A 14,627-nucleotide genomic window follows, 5' to 3' on the forward strand; every position below is an offset into this window, starting at 1 on the left:
GAGTAACTGTTCCCAGTTTACTTCACACAGAGTGACTGTTACCAGTTTACTTCACACAGAGTAACCGTTCCCAGTTTACTTCACACAGAGTTATAGTTACCAGTTTACTTCACGCAGAGTAACCTTCCCAGTTTACTTCACACAGAGTGACTGTTACCAGTTTATTTCACACAGAGTGACTGTTACCAGTTTACTTCACACAGAGTAACCTTCCCAGTTTACTTCACACAGAGTTATAGTTCCCAGTTTACTTCACACAGAGTGACTGTTCCCAGTTTACTTCACACAGAGTAACTGTTCCCAGTTTACTTCACACAGAGTGACTGTACCCAGTTTACTTCACACAGAGTAACTGTTCCCAGTTTACTTCACACAGAGTGACTGTACCCAGTTTACTTCACACAGAGTAACCGTTCCCAGTTTACTTCACACAGAGTGACTGTTACCAGTTTACTTCACACAGAGTAACTTACCAGTTTACTTCACACAGAGTAACTGTTCCCAGTTTACTTCACACAGAGTGACTGTACCCAGTTTACTTCACACAGAGTAACTGTTCCCAGTTTACTTCACACAGAGTGACTGTACCCAGTTTACTTCACACAGAGTAACCGTTCCCAGTTTACTTCACACAGAGTGACTGTTACCAGTTTACTTCACACAGAGTAACTTACCAGTTTACTTCACACAGAGTAACTGTTCCCAGTTTACTTCACACAGAGTGACTGTTACCAGTTTACTTCACACAGAGTAACCGTTCCCAGTTTACTTCACACAGAGTTATAGTTACCAGTTTACTTCACGCAGAGTAACCTTCCCAGTTTACTTCACACAGAGTGACTGTTACCAGTTTATTTCACACAGAGTGACTGTTACCAGTTTACTTCACACAGAGTAACCTTCCCAGTTTACTTCACACAGAGTAACTGTTACCAGTTTATTTCACACAGAGTGACTGTTACCAGTTTACTTCACACAGAGTAACCTTCCCAGTTTACTTCACACAGAGTGACTGTTACCAGTTAACTTCACACAGAGTAATTGTTACCAGTTTACTTCACACAGAGTAACCGTTACCAGTTTACTTCACACAGAGTGACTGTTACCAGTTTACTTCACACAGAGTAACTGTTACCAGTTTACTTCACACATGGTAATAGTTCCCAGTTTACTTCACACAGGGTAATAGTTCCCAGTTTTCTTCACACAGGGTAACCGTTCCTAGTTTACTTTACAATGGGTAACCATTCCTAGTTTTACTTGTGTAGATAGAATATGTTCCCAGCAACCCATGCTGGTTGTAAGAGGCGACTTAAAGGATCGGTAGCCAAGCTCGGTGAATTGAGTGAGTGAGTGAGTGAGTTTACGACACTTTTAGCTATATTTCAGCAATATCAAGGCGGGGCACACCAGAAATGGGCTTCATACATTGTACACGTATGTGGAATCGAACCCAGGTTTTCAGCGTGATGGGTAGAAAAGGTCTTCAGCAACCCATGCTTGTCGTAAGAGGCGGCTAACGGGATCGGGTGGTCAGACACGCTGACTTGGTTGATACATGTCATCGTATCCCAATTGCGTGGATCGATGCTCATGATATTAATCACTTGATTGTCTGGCCCAGACTCGATTATTTACAGACCGCCGTCATATAACTGGAATATTGCTGAGTGCGGCGTTAAACAACAAACCAACCAACCAACTAACCAACCAATCTTCGGCGTGACGAGCGAACACTTTAACCTCTAGGCTACCCCACCGCCTGAAGAACGAAGAAACATATTCGTTTGGCTCATCATGTTCTCCTAAAGGATTAGTGAAGTGATAGTCGCGGCGATGATATTCATATTAAACAGGCATTCAAAAGAAAAATGTCTTTCAAAGTTGCTTCTTTTGAACCCGGAAACAGGAATATACAAAGAAAGACAAGGCTGTGCAAAAAGAAGAATTCTACTTCTCTGGGACATTTTGACTGCCTGTCACTGCCGATTGTACGGGTTCATTTATCACAAAGTGTTCTTTTATCAAATAGGGCAAGGTTAGCTTTTTTTCAAAAAAGGCCCAGGAACATATGAAAATGACATGATATCATTAATCAATGGAACAGGTAACACAAAATGCCATTTAACGTGTCGACCTTGACCTTACAGTAAAGGTTCGGTTGAACTTTTGTCCAAAAACGTCGTATAATCACCAACTGATATTATGGTAAATACATGAGCTAGTTTAACAAAAATGAATATGAAAACCTTCGGCTTCTTCGGGAGTGAGTGAGTATGGTTTTACGCCGCTTTTAGCAATATTCCAGCAATATCACGGCGGGGGACACCAGAAATGGGCTTCACACATTGTACCCATGTCGGGAATCGAATCGAATCTTCGGCGTGACGAGCGAACGCTTTAACCACTAGGCTACCCGACCGCCCCGCTTCTTCAGGAAAAGGGGGCACGGGTGGCCCAGTCGTCTAAAGCGCCGCGATTCGCTGTGCAGAGTTGCGTCCCTTGGGCGCGCCAGAAATCTATGATTGTGGGTTCGAATCCCGGTTCGCCCCGATTATGTTTCGAGGTTTGTCAGCACAATACCCGTGCTCCTGGGTTTCACTGAAGTTGTAAACGTCTAAGACCTGCATCACTTCGGGCTTTCATCCCACATTAAGCTGACACGCCACGATATAACTGTAATATTGTTTAAAGCGGCGTTAAACCCAACTCACCCACTCACTCTTCAGGAAAAAGTTGTTGTTTATATACGTTTCCTGCCAATATAAGTATATAAGGGCCACAAACGTAAAACAGAATCTTTAATTCAAATTTTCTCTTTTCATAAATTATGTCACGTTGATGTATGTTTGATATTATGTGTATTAAGAATGTGTGGAAAATCATGTATTAAGGAATTCTTGGCCGTGACATTAACATACATACAGATCAAACAACGCTATTTCTCAATATGGTGATGTACGTGAAGGAGTAACTTTGAGGTCACAAGCCATCAATCACGTTTAAAGAAAAACAATTTAACATACATGAACTCATGGCTATAATACATCACCTTTGACAGCGTCTGTCCGTCATTGTGATCTAAAAAACAGGTACAAGACCCGTGACCCTGTTTACATTTGTGCCGACGACACACATAAGGATCAACATGGCGTGGACTTTCCACCTGCGAAGACGGCGATGATGTTCTTTTTATATTTCGATACGTTTAATACACCTCTTAAAGCTGTTTTCCTCGCTGTTTTATGTCCATGGCGTCCAGCTACTTACAAACAGTAATTGTGGGGCTGATATTTACATTTAGAACAAAAACATTCGTGCACTTCATGGTAACGATGTCAATATTATCTCTCCGAGTATACAGGGCGGTCCGGTAGCCCAGTGGTTAAAGCGTTCTTTCATCACGCCGAAGACCCGGGTTCGATTCCCGACATGGGTACAATATTTGAAGCCAATTCTGGTGTCCCCCGCCGTGATATTGCTGGAATATTCCTAAAAGCGGCGTAAAATCAAACTCACTCACTCACTCTCTGAGTATAGACACCTATATAATTTTTTAAAAGTAATCTATTACCGAAAATGCTTGGAAAAATCATGTGTACCAAACAATATTAAATGGTTGATCCCTTGGGAGGAAAAGGTTTCATGAGTGACCCAGTGACCAAAGCCATCAGAATTCGCTGTGCAGAGCTCCCTATTGCGTCCCTTATCAATTGGTTTGAATCCCACATTATGAGCGAGTGAGTTGGGTTTAACGCCGCTGAATGACTATTAGTTTCGTGGGGTTCACAAAAGAGGTAAATGTATATGACCTGTGTCACTTAGGGCTTTCCTCCCACATTAAACTGATACGCCGTAAGTCACTGATGACGGCCCCTAGATACATCTCACATACTCCCGAACTGTATTCCGGCAACACCCTACCACTATTACGTATAACTTCTTTCTGTGGCATTTAGAAGTTGGTGTGATGAAGTAAGACGAGTTCTATGGATGAAAAACTTCTTTATTATAATTAGTGCGGCGTTTCGGTGTAGATCCTAACACCTTTATCAAGCAAGTGATCACTTGCACTTATCATCACTTGCTTGATCACATCACTTGCACTAATTGTAATAAAGAAGTTGTTCATCCATAGAACTCGTCTTACTTACTATTACGTATGTCCTTCACAGTAATCAACACATGGACACTGAAAGCAGGAATTATTCCCTTACACCATCAGCCATCCCTATCAGAATCATATACCTGTATTTACATGGTCTCGTCATGCTTGTCAGTCATACCTGTCATTTACACAAACATACGCCGAAATTGCATGCACAATTTACACGTAATAGTGATTGATGGACGGTGATCAGTACAATGGACAAGAGGCACATCAGTGACCCATTGTTCATAGAGTGGATTTATTGGTCAAAGCATGTGACTTGCACGTAATAAAGGAAATTGACAATGACCTGACAGATCCCTGAGGCAATATTGCTTGTCGGCGTACAGGTTACTGATGTGTCCATTCTGCAACTAATAATACTTAATATTGTCTTGACAGGCAATAAACGACTGTATGTCTGAAACATTGTAGGATTTATTATTACTGTTTATTGTATTATATATTGATTTATTAACATAATTTGTAATACATTTAAAAAAACTAGATTTAAACATATTTTAATGTGAGACATAATTTAAGTTTCAGTTCGTTTTAAACGTGGTTTACTGTGTACTAATTTCATATTTAATAAGATACAATGGAAAGGTTCGTTGAAAATGAAATCGTAAATATAAAAAGGCAACGCTTCAAGGCTCCTAAATTCACGCTGAGTCAATTATACTGCTTACTTGCAACATGTTTGCGTATTATTGAATTTCACAAACTACAGTAAACTGCGGTTATAACGAACACGCTTATAACGAACTAACGGATATTACGAACTAAGTTTTTAGTCCCGACTATATGCTGTAGTTATGCTGTATATATGCTTATAACGAATTACGGTTATAACGAACTAAAATAAGTAGTCCATTTGAGTTCGTTATAACCGCAGTTTACTGTAGTTTTATTTGACTGTTGTCATATTAATCCTCAGACTGAAATACCGTGCATGACAAGTTTATAGTACAGAAGCGTCAATGGTGAGGGGAATGCGTGGTTGCGTAAAGGTTAAAGCGTTAGCTCGTCACGACGAAGAACCGGGTTCGATTCAGGCGTGAAGCCCATTTCTGGTGTCCCCCCGCCGTGGTATTGCAAGAAATTGTTTAATATTGATAAGGTTAACAAGAATTGATGAATGTTTCAACACCTGTGAAGAGAATATCTTTAAATTTCACTTCCTATTTCAATTTCTGAAGCAGTTTGAAACTGTTCACGATAATATGTATACAGTAAACTACGGTTATAACGAACTCAAAGTGACCACTAATTTTAGTTCGTTATAACCGTAGTTCGTTATAAGCATATATACAACATATATACAGCAAATATACAGCAAACTGACGGGATCAAAACACATTTCGTTATATCCGTCAGTTCGTTATAAGCGTGTTCGTTATAAACGTAGTTCACTGTACTTAAAGTGCGTTGTGAAATGGGTAATCTCTCCATGAATCAAACGTATCAGGTGGGTGTGTTATTTCTCCTTACTTTACGTGACCACGTTAATACTCTCACTTGTCACGCTGACACATAAACCAGTCAGCAGGGTGTTCACATGGTACATAAGACGTCTTGTGTGACCGCCGGCAGTCGTAAAGAGCACAGTACAAGAAAATGGTAAACTAGTTTGTGGTTCGTTTTGAGATCAGCGTAATAAAAACGTATTCCATTCGTCAGTTCGAAGTTTACCATTGAGAAGACTTATGTGGTAGAATCTTGGCAGTATTATTCTGTAAGGGACATTCTCGCGATCTTGACCTCTGGTAATAAGGTAAATATGCGAGATTTGGCAAAAATATCGTGTTTTGAAATAATATCTTTATGTTGATATGGTCCTCTTGTGAAGATGCCAGGATAAGTTATTTTCAACGAATGATTGGATCAGTTGATCTCGGTTTTTAGGAAATGCGCAGATGTCCCAGAAGTTATACAAGTTTACACCCAACGTCACTCAGGACTAACCTGACTAGCCGTGATATATACCACTATGAACCTTAAAGTGCTGTCCAGAGCATTGTATATTGTCGTAAACGCACTCATTCACTCACATACACAACAGCTCAAAAGGCATACCTGTCCAAACTGTGCCCCTTCTTTCAAACATTGAGATTTCTCTCGTATACTTTTTGAAAAACAGATACCAATTCTTGTATATGGTGCAGAGATTTGGGGCACCAGGTATTTTGAAGAAATTATAAAGGTTTATGCTTCATATTTTTAAATATTTCTTGCTGTAGGAACGTTTGCTTCAAATAAAGCTATGCTAGGGGTGACTGGGCGCTATACAGTAAACTACGGTTATAACGAACACGCTTATAACGAACTAACGGATATAACGAACTAAGTTTTTAGTCCCGACTATATGCTGTAGTTATGCTGTATATATGCTTATAACGAATTACGGTTATAACGAACTAAAATAAGTAGTCCCTTTGAGTTCGTTATAACCGTAGTTTACTGTATTATATTTATTTAAAACCAGATGAAAGTAATAAAATATCGGATTAAACTTATACGTATGCCACATTATCGTTACCCTTACCGGAGTTGCCTGTTGTTAGTATCTTTAGAGTGAGTGAGTGAGTTGGGTTTAACGCCGCTTTTAACATTATTCCAGTTATATCGCGGCGTGTCAGCTTAATGTGGGAGGAAAGCCCGGAGTGATGCAGGTCTCAGACGTTTACCACTCCGGTGAAACCCACGAACATAGGTATGGTGCTGACAAACCTAGAAACATAATCGGGGCGAACCGGGATTCGAACCCACAATCATAGGTTTCTGGCGTTCCCAAGGGACGCAACGCTGCACAGCGAATCGCGGCGCCTGAAACGACTGGGCCACCCGTTCCCCCTGTCCATGCAAATAAGATTCAAGATCATATCCAGTCTAATTCAGTAAATCAAGGGGTTCAAGTTTACACCCAATCAATGTCAGTTAACAAAGGTTTGAGTACATACTCAATCAAAGTAAATGAACAAAGGTTTTAGTTCATACTCAATCAATGTCATTAAACAAAGGTTTTAGTTCATACTCAATCAAAGTAAATGAACAAAGGTTTTAGTTCATACTAAATCAATGTCATTGAACAAAGGTTCAAGTTTATACCAAGTCAAAGTCAATAAACAAAAGATAAAATTCATAATGTAACAAAAGTCAATCATTAAAGTTCACACACAAACCCAAATCAATTGAACGATCGCAACAATGCATAACGACGACGGTAAACTTGTTCTCAGGCTTCTTGACAACGAGCGACCTTCATTTATAACGTGGCAAACAGTTCTATTGCATTTGGATTCTCGTTACCATGATAAAGTTACATCATATCTATCTCTCGTGGTCCTCATTGCAGACAGTTACCGGTTCCACTTATTGTATGCGCAGCAAACTATGCGCGTTTGCAGACAACTGTAGACAGGAGTCGAGTTTAAAATATTCGTAACTCCACCGTTGAAGATTTCAATCTTAGCTAAGATCGCGATCTTAACTCCAAGCCGTCTTACAATCGCGCTAAGATCGGTTTGTGCAAGTGGAATAGGACAATTGTATGGTGATTGTAAAGTTGATTGTAGCCGCCTAAGATCGATTGTAACTAAGATTGTTCTGTGCAAGTGGGCCCTGCAGGGCCCTGTTCCACAAAGCGATCGTAGCGCTAAGATGATCGTAACTCCCATACTTTATCATAGGTGAGGTGGGGTGAAATGGGGTTTAACGTCGCGTCCAAGATTATTGCACTTACATGCGACGTGCATGTACGTGTGTGTGTTTGTGTGGCTGCTTGTACTAGTCCGGACTGATGCCGATTTATAGTGCTAGATCAATGAGATACCATGCCGCAGTTTAACATGAATACCCCACTCAGACACAGTATACTGACTCAGAGCCGACCAGTCCTTGTTTTAGCCCCTTAATGCCGAGCGCCAGACATGGTAACAACAAATACCATCTTTTAACGTCTTTTGGTATGACGCGGCCGGGGATCGAACCCCGAACCTTCCGCTCTCCGGGCGGACGCTCTACCACGAGACCACGGAGGCGGTCTACTTTATCATAAGCTTATGACAGTCGTAGCGCTATGATCGCTTTGTGGAACGGGGCCCAGTTGCCTTCGTTACATGTTAGTCCTCTCTGGTTTGTCGCTGAAACTAACGTTGTTATTGAAGGTAAGCGCATTTGATTCACAGCGTTCCTTTTCATTCCGCCGATACTTTACACCCCAGATACAGAAATTCGGTTAAGATAGAAAAAAACCAACAACACGCAAACAAGGGAAGAATGAGAATGAATAGTGTATTTCTTGACCACTTGTGGCAAGTGGAATCCTTGATTGCCTAGTCTGTCATGGATATGTCAAGACCGCTCGTGACATATCCCCTTGGAGTCTCGTCCAAAAGAGCTTGCAGCGCTGTTACTAGCGCAGGTTAAATAAAAGCGACAAAACCCTTTCCATATTCATAAGAAATCTGGCAAAAGCAGAGTCGATTGTACGATTACGACGATATTATGAACATGTGAGCGTATCCTGCCACGCTTGGTGGCACCCGTCACAAAGAAACTCGGATGGTCTGGAAGAGGTGAGCGTATCCTGCCACGCTAGTGGTACCCGTCACAAAGAAACTCGGATGGTCTGGAAGAGGTGAGCGTATCCTGCCACGCTGGTGGCACCCGTCACAAAGAAACTCGGATGTCCTGGAAGAGGTGAGCGTATCCTGCCACGCTGGTGGAACCCGTCACAAAGAAACTCGGATGGTCTGGAAGAGGTGAGCGTATCCTGCCACGCTAGTGGTACCCGTCACAAAGAAACTCGGATGGTCTGGAAGAGGTGAGCGTATCCTGCCACGCTTGGTGGCACCCGTCACAAAGAAACTCGGATGGTCTGGAAGAGGTGAGCGTATCCTGCCACGCTGGTGGAACCCGTCACAAAGAAACTCGGATGTCCTGGAAGAGGTGAGCGTATCCTGCCACGCTGGTGGCACCCGTCACAAAGAAACTCGGATGTCCTGGAAGAGGTGAGCGTATCCTGCCACGCTGGTGGCACCCGTCACAAAGAAACTCGGATGGTCTGGAAGAGGTGAGCGTATCCTGCCACGCTGGTTGGAACCCGTCACAAAGAAACTCGGATGGTCTGGAAGAGGTGAGCGTATCCTGCCACGCTGGTGGTACCCGTCACAAAGAAACTCGGATGGTCTGGAAGAGGTGAGCGTATCCTGCCACGCTGGTGGCACCCGTCACAAAGAAACTCGGATGTCCTGGAAGAGGTGAGCGTATCCTGCCACGCTGGTGGAACCCGTCACAAAGAAACTCGGATGTCTTGGAAGAGGTGAGCGTATCCTGCCACGCTGGTGGAACCCGTCACAAAGAAACTCGGATGGTCTGGAAGAGGTGAGCGTATCCTGCCACGCTGGTGGAACCCGTCACAAAGAAACTCGGATGTTTTCGCTTTTGTTTTTGACATTTTCGTTTTTGTCTTTGACATTTCCATTTTAGTTTTGACATTTTCGCTTCACATTTCAGCGATTCAATAGCTACTTGAAAGTACATTTTCCATGTTTTCGGTTTTTTTAAAACATGATTTATCACATATTTGTATGACAAACTTGTGTTAAAGGTTACGATAAAAGTAAGTGAAATATCAAAATATTGAAAAACAGACTCCATGTCCCTTATGGGCCACCGTAAAAGACTTATATATACTGTAATGTTTTAGGAGGTTTATGCATAATTTCTACGAAGACGAATATATCATCCGTGGTACAACTGCTACTACTGCATCTTTGTTGGTTTGTTTGTTGTTTAACGCCGCACTCAGCAATATTACAGCTTTATGACGGCGGTCTGTAAATAATCGAGTCTGGACCAGACAATCCAGTGATTGACACCAGGAGCATCGATCCACGCAATTGGGATACGATGACAAGCATCAGCGAGCCTGACCACCAGATCCCGTCGCCTCTTACGACAAGCATGGGTTGCTGAAGACCTATTCTACCCCGGATATTCCCGGGTCTCTTGGCAAAACCTGACATCTAGTGCAATTTGACTTGAAAGACTTGTTCAGCAGTATTCCAAGTGTTAGGGATAATTTGGCAAGATTAAGTGACGGAGCCTGACCACCCAATACTCTCTTGTCAGATCGTATCAGCGAACAAGCCAACAAGCTAGCAGCAAGCATGGGATACTGGGGACCCGTTCTTCATCCCTGTTATAACGGTGCTCAACAGTACTGAAGTGAGTAAGTGAGTTTGGTTTTACGCCGCTTTTAGCAATATTCCAGCAATATCACGGCGGGAGACACCAGAAACGGGCTTCACAAATTGTACCCATGTCGGAATCGAACCCGGGTCTTCGGCGTGACGAGCGAACGCTTTAACCACTAGGCTACCCGATCGCCCCCAACAGCACTGAAGTTGTCTCAGCGACAGTCCCATGTGACCGATGACATTTACCACATATTTTGTAGTTACGCCTGGCGTGTTAGAAGATGACAATGACGAAGTCAAATGGGCTAATATCAACATTTATTTCACAAAAAGCAAATATATATAATTATGCAAGCACATATATGCAGTTATTTACACAGACAATGTCAAATGAAAAACAACATGAAAGCTGGTCTTTGGTTTAGATTAACCGATATATACACACAGGATGCACAAGACAGGTGTTCCAGACGTGGAAATGTGTTAGGTTATGGTGTTGTGGGATGTGAAGAATATCAACGTGGAGGTGTAGAGTGGGTGAGTGAGTTTGGTTTAACGCAAATATTGAACAGTGGTTTAGTTCTATCAGGGCATTTCAGCTTGGTGTGGAAGAAATGTCTGCAGTGATACAATCTTGGATCTCTACCACTTAGGACAAACCCATGAGAACAGGTACAGTGCTGACAAACTACTATCATAATCTGGGTGGATACTGGATGCCAACCCACAACCATACGATCATGGTGATCCAAACCACACAACTCTGCACATCAAAGGAGCCGGTTTAGAGTGTGCTGGTTTAGAAACTTACTGGCCAAGGGGGTGCTGGTTCAGAGAATGATAGTTTGGAAAGTGCTGGTTATGAGGATCCTAAAATAGAAAGTACAGGCTGATTTTGAGGGTCAGAGTGAGTGAGGGAGTATGTTTTTTACGCCGCTTTTAGCAATATTACAGCAATATCATGGCGGGGGACACCAGAAATGGGCTTCACACATTGTACCCATGTCAGGAATCGAACCCGGGTCTTCGGCGTGACGAGCGAACGCTTTAACCACTAGGCTACCCGACCGCCCCTTGAGGATAAGAGGACACTGGTTTAGAAAGTGCAGCTTTAGAGGGTGCTGTATTGTTAGGGTGCTGGTTTACAGAATGGTGGATAATCAAAGTGTGTTTGTGTTTGTGTGTGTGTGTGTGCGTGCGCGCGCGTGTGTGTGCGTGCGTTGTGGTTGGTGGTAGTAGTGGTGGGCGTAGCTGTGGTTGGTGGTGATGGTGGTACTTCTGGTTGGTGGGGTCGATGATGGTGGGAGTAGTAGCGGTTGGTGGTAGGTGGAGTTATGGTGGTTGTGGTTGGTTAACAGTGGGCGGTGGCATGTGATGGTGAAGATGGTAGTCATGTTACTAAGTGTTGTTAGTCGTAAATGAAGACAACACAGTGACAAGGCATCTGCCTGGCAGTGAACAGTGGTGGATGGATGGACATCTACCTGGTGGTGGTTTGGTTTGGTTTGTTGTTTTACGCTGCACTCAGCAATATTCCAGCTATATGACGGCGGTCTGTAAATAATCGAGTCTGGACCAGACAATCCAGTGATTGATATCATGAGCATCGATCCATGCAATTGGGATCGATGACATGCATCAACCAAGTCAGCGAGCCTGACCACCCGATCACGTTAGTCGCCTTTTGCGACAAGCATAGTCGCCTTTTACAGCAAGCATGGGTTGCTGAAGACCTATACTACCCAGGATCTTCACGCTACCTGGTGGTGGAATGTGGGTATACAAGGATCAGCTTGAGAAGCAGTGTGAGACTGAGTCAACCAAGGGAGGTCACTCACAGTCTTCTCACTCATAACCTCTGTGCACCCATCAAAGGGGCTCTATCACAGAAAAAAACCAAAATAACACTATTCAATTCAAACCACTTGTGTCTAAAGTCACAAAACAAATATTGAAAAAATTAATTGATGTTTTTTCCTCAACCACTCTGATAAATTAGAAAATAAAAACATAAAACACATAAATCTCAAAACAGTAACTGTTAACATGGTTAACCTTTTTAAATAATAATTGATCAGGAGCATTGTATACAATGTATACAGTCTGTTACCCTACAAAAGGCTAAACAAGAGAGTAAAACCTTTTCTGACAGAAGTGAGTGAGTTGGGTTTAGCACTGCTTTTAACAGTATTCCAGTCATATCACGGCGTGTCAGCTTAATGTGGGAGGAAAGCCCGAAGTGATGCAGGTCTCAAGACGTTTACCACTTCGGTGAAACCCACAAGCATGGGTATGGTGCTGACAAACCTAGAAACATAATTGGGGCGAACCAGGATTCGAACCCACAATCATAGGTTTCTGGTGTGCCCAAGGGACGCAACTCTGCACAGCGAATCACGGCGCCTGAGACGACTGGGTCACCCATGCCCCCTCTGACAGAAGTAAATACATTTACATGTTACTGTAAACAAAGCAAGACATCCAGCACTTAATACAGTATTAACATGTCCCTTTTCCAATGACACTGAGCGACCCAAACAAACTTTAGCTACACCATATTTTGGATATTTTGTGTCTTCCTACCCAAGTTAATTGGTTCACACAAACATGTAGACCATTACATATACATACAAAGTGTGGCCTGGACAGTGTTTCAGTGGCCAAGGTGACCAGTCTCAAGTTGAAGGTCAACATCTGCATCCTCATCAATACTGTCTTGTATACACTAGATGCAGGAACAGGCGGATCCAGGATTTTGAAAAAGGGGGTAGCACATAATATTAAAGTTGGCCTTAGGCGCAGTTAACATGTAAGGTGGATCTGGATCCACTAGTGTACTCCTCTGGATCCACTAGTGTACTCCTCTGGATCCACTAGTGTACTCCTCTAGATCCACCTGTGTACTCCTCTAGATCCACCTGTGCATCCCTCTGGATCCACCTGTGTACTCCTCTGGATCCACCTGTGAACCCCTCTATATCCACCTGTGCACCCCTCTATATCCACCTGTGCACCCCTCTATATCCACCTGTGCACCCCTCTATATCCACCTGTGCACCCCTCTATATCCACCTGTGCACCCCTCTATATCCACCAGTGCACCCATCTAGATCCGCCAGTGAAGTGTATACAAGACAATAGAGATCGATCACAAGCCTGCATGTGTTCTTGTAACCCCATTACCTTAGAAAAGAACTCCCTCATTCCAGAATATTACCATATTCCTCACTCAACATTTTTATACACAAAATGATATGCAAAATATACATAATAAACAAAGAAACAAGTTACCAAAAACATGCAACTGGCAGAAACTGCACTGGTCATTTTCAGTTCCTACAAAAACAGAAATTACAACCTTTGACAAGTTGGATAATTAGAAAGCAAATAGGATCAATATATGACATACATTCATTGTGTTGTGTATGTGAAAACAGAGAAATTAACTGCATGTTAAGTGTAACTGAAACAAAATATTTTTTGTATTTGTTCGTTTGTTGTTTGACACTGCACTCAGCAATATTCCAGCTGTATGACAGCGGTCTGTAATTAGTCGAGTCTGGGCCAGACAATCCAGTGATTAATATCATAAGCATTGATCTTCCCACTTGGGATACGATGACATGCATCAACTAAGTCAGAGAGCCGGAACACCTGATCAAACATAGGTTGCTGAAGTCCTATTGTACCCCGGATCTTCACGTCTCTATATTTTGAGTACACAAGAGAACACTAAAAAATAACGCCACTAGTCCTGAATTTACTGACCTTGAAACAGTTCATTTGTCTACTCTTCATAGCACTCTTTCTTCCCTCGTTAGGGACTTAAAGGCAATGAAAATACTGATAATATTTTTCATATTTTACATTTGTTTTAATCTCAGGGATAAAAAAATCCACAAACAACATCATTTTCCCTGTAAGAAGTCCCTCAAACATTAGATCATCATAAATTAATTAATAGATTGTCTTCTTTGTCTCACTACCAAACAGCCCACCTCACATCATTTTGTTGTCTCTTAGCACCAACAAAAACAACTGCTCTTTGAATCGTCTTCTTTTCACTTGTAAGACCCGGGTTCAATTTCCGACATGGGTACAATATGTGAAGCCCATTTCTGGAGTCCCCCGCCGTGATATTGCTGGAATATTGCTAAAATCGGCGTAAAACAATATTCACTCACACTTGTAAAACAGTACATACAGAGTCCTACCAAACATTCATGCTTTATATGAATCACATCCATAATAGATAATAACACAGATATCTA

This window comes from Haliotis rufescens, unplaced genomic scaffold (genome assembly GCF_023055435.1).
Source record: "Haliotis rufescens isolate VD_foot unplaced genomic scaffold, xgHalRufe1.0.p SCAF_13, whole genome shotgun sequence".
Taxonomy (NCBI): Eukaryota; Metazoa; Mollusca; class Gastropoda; order Lepetellida; family Haliotidae; genus Haliotis; species Haliotis rufescens.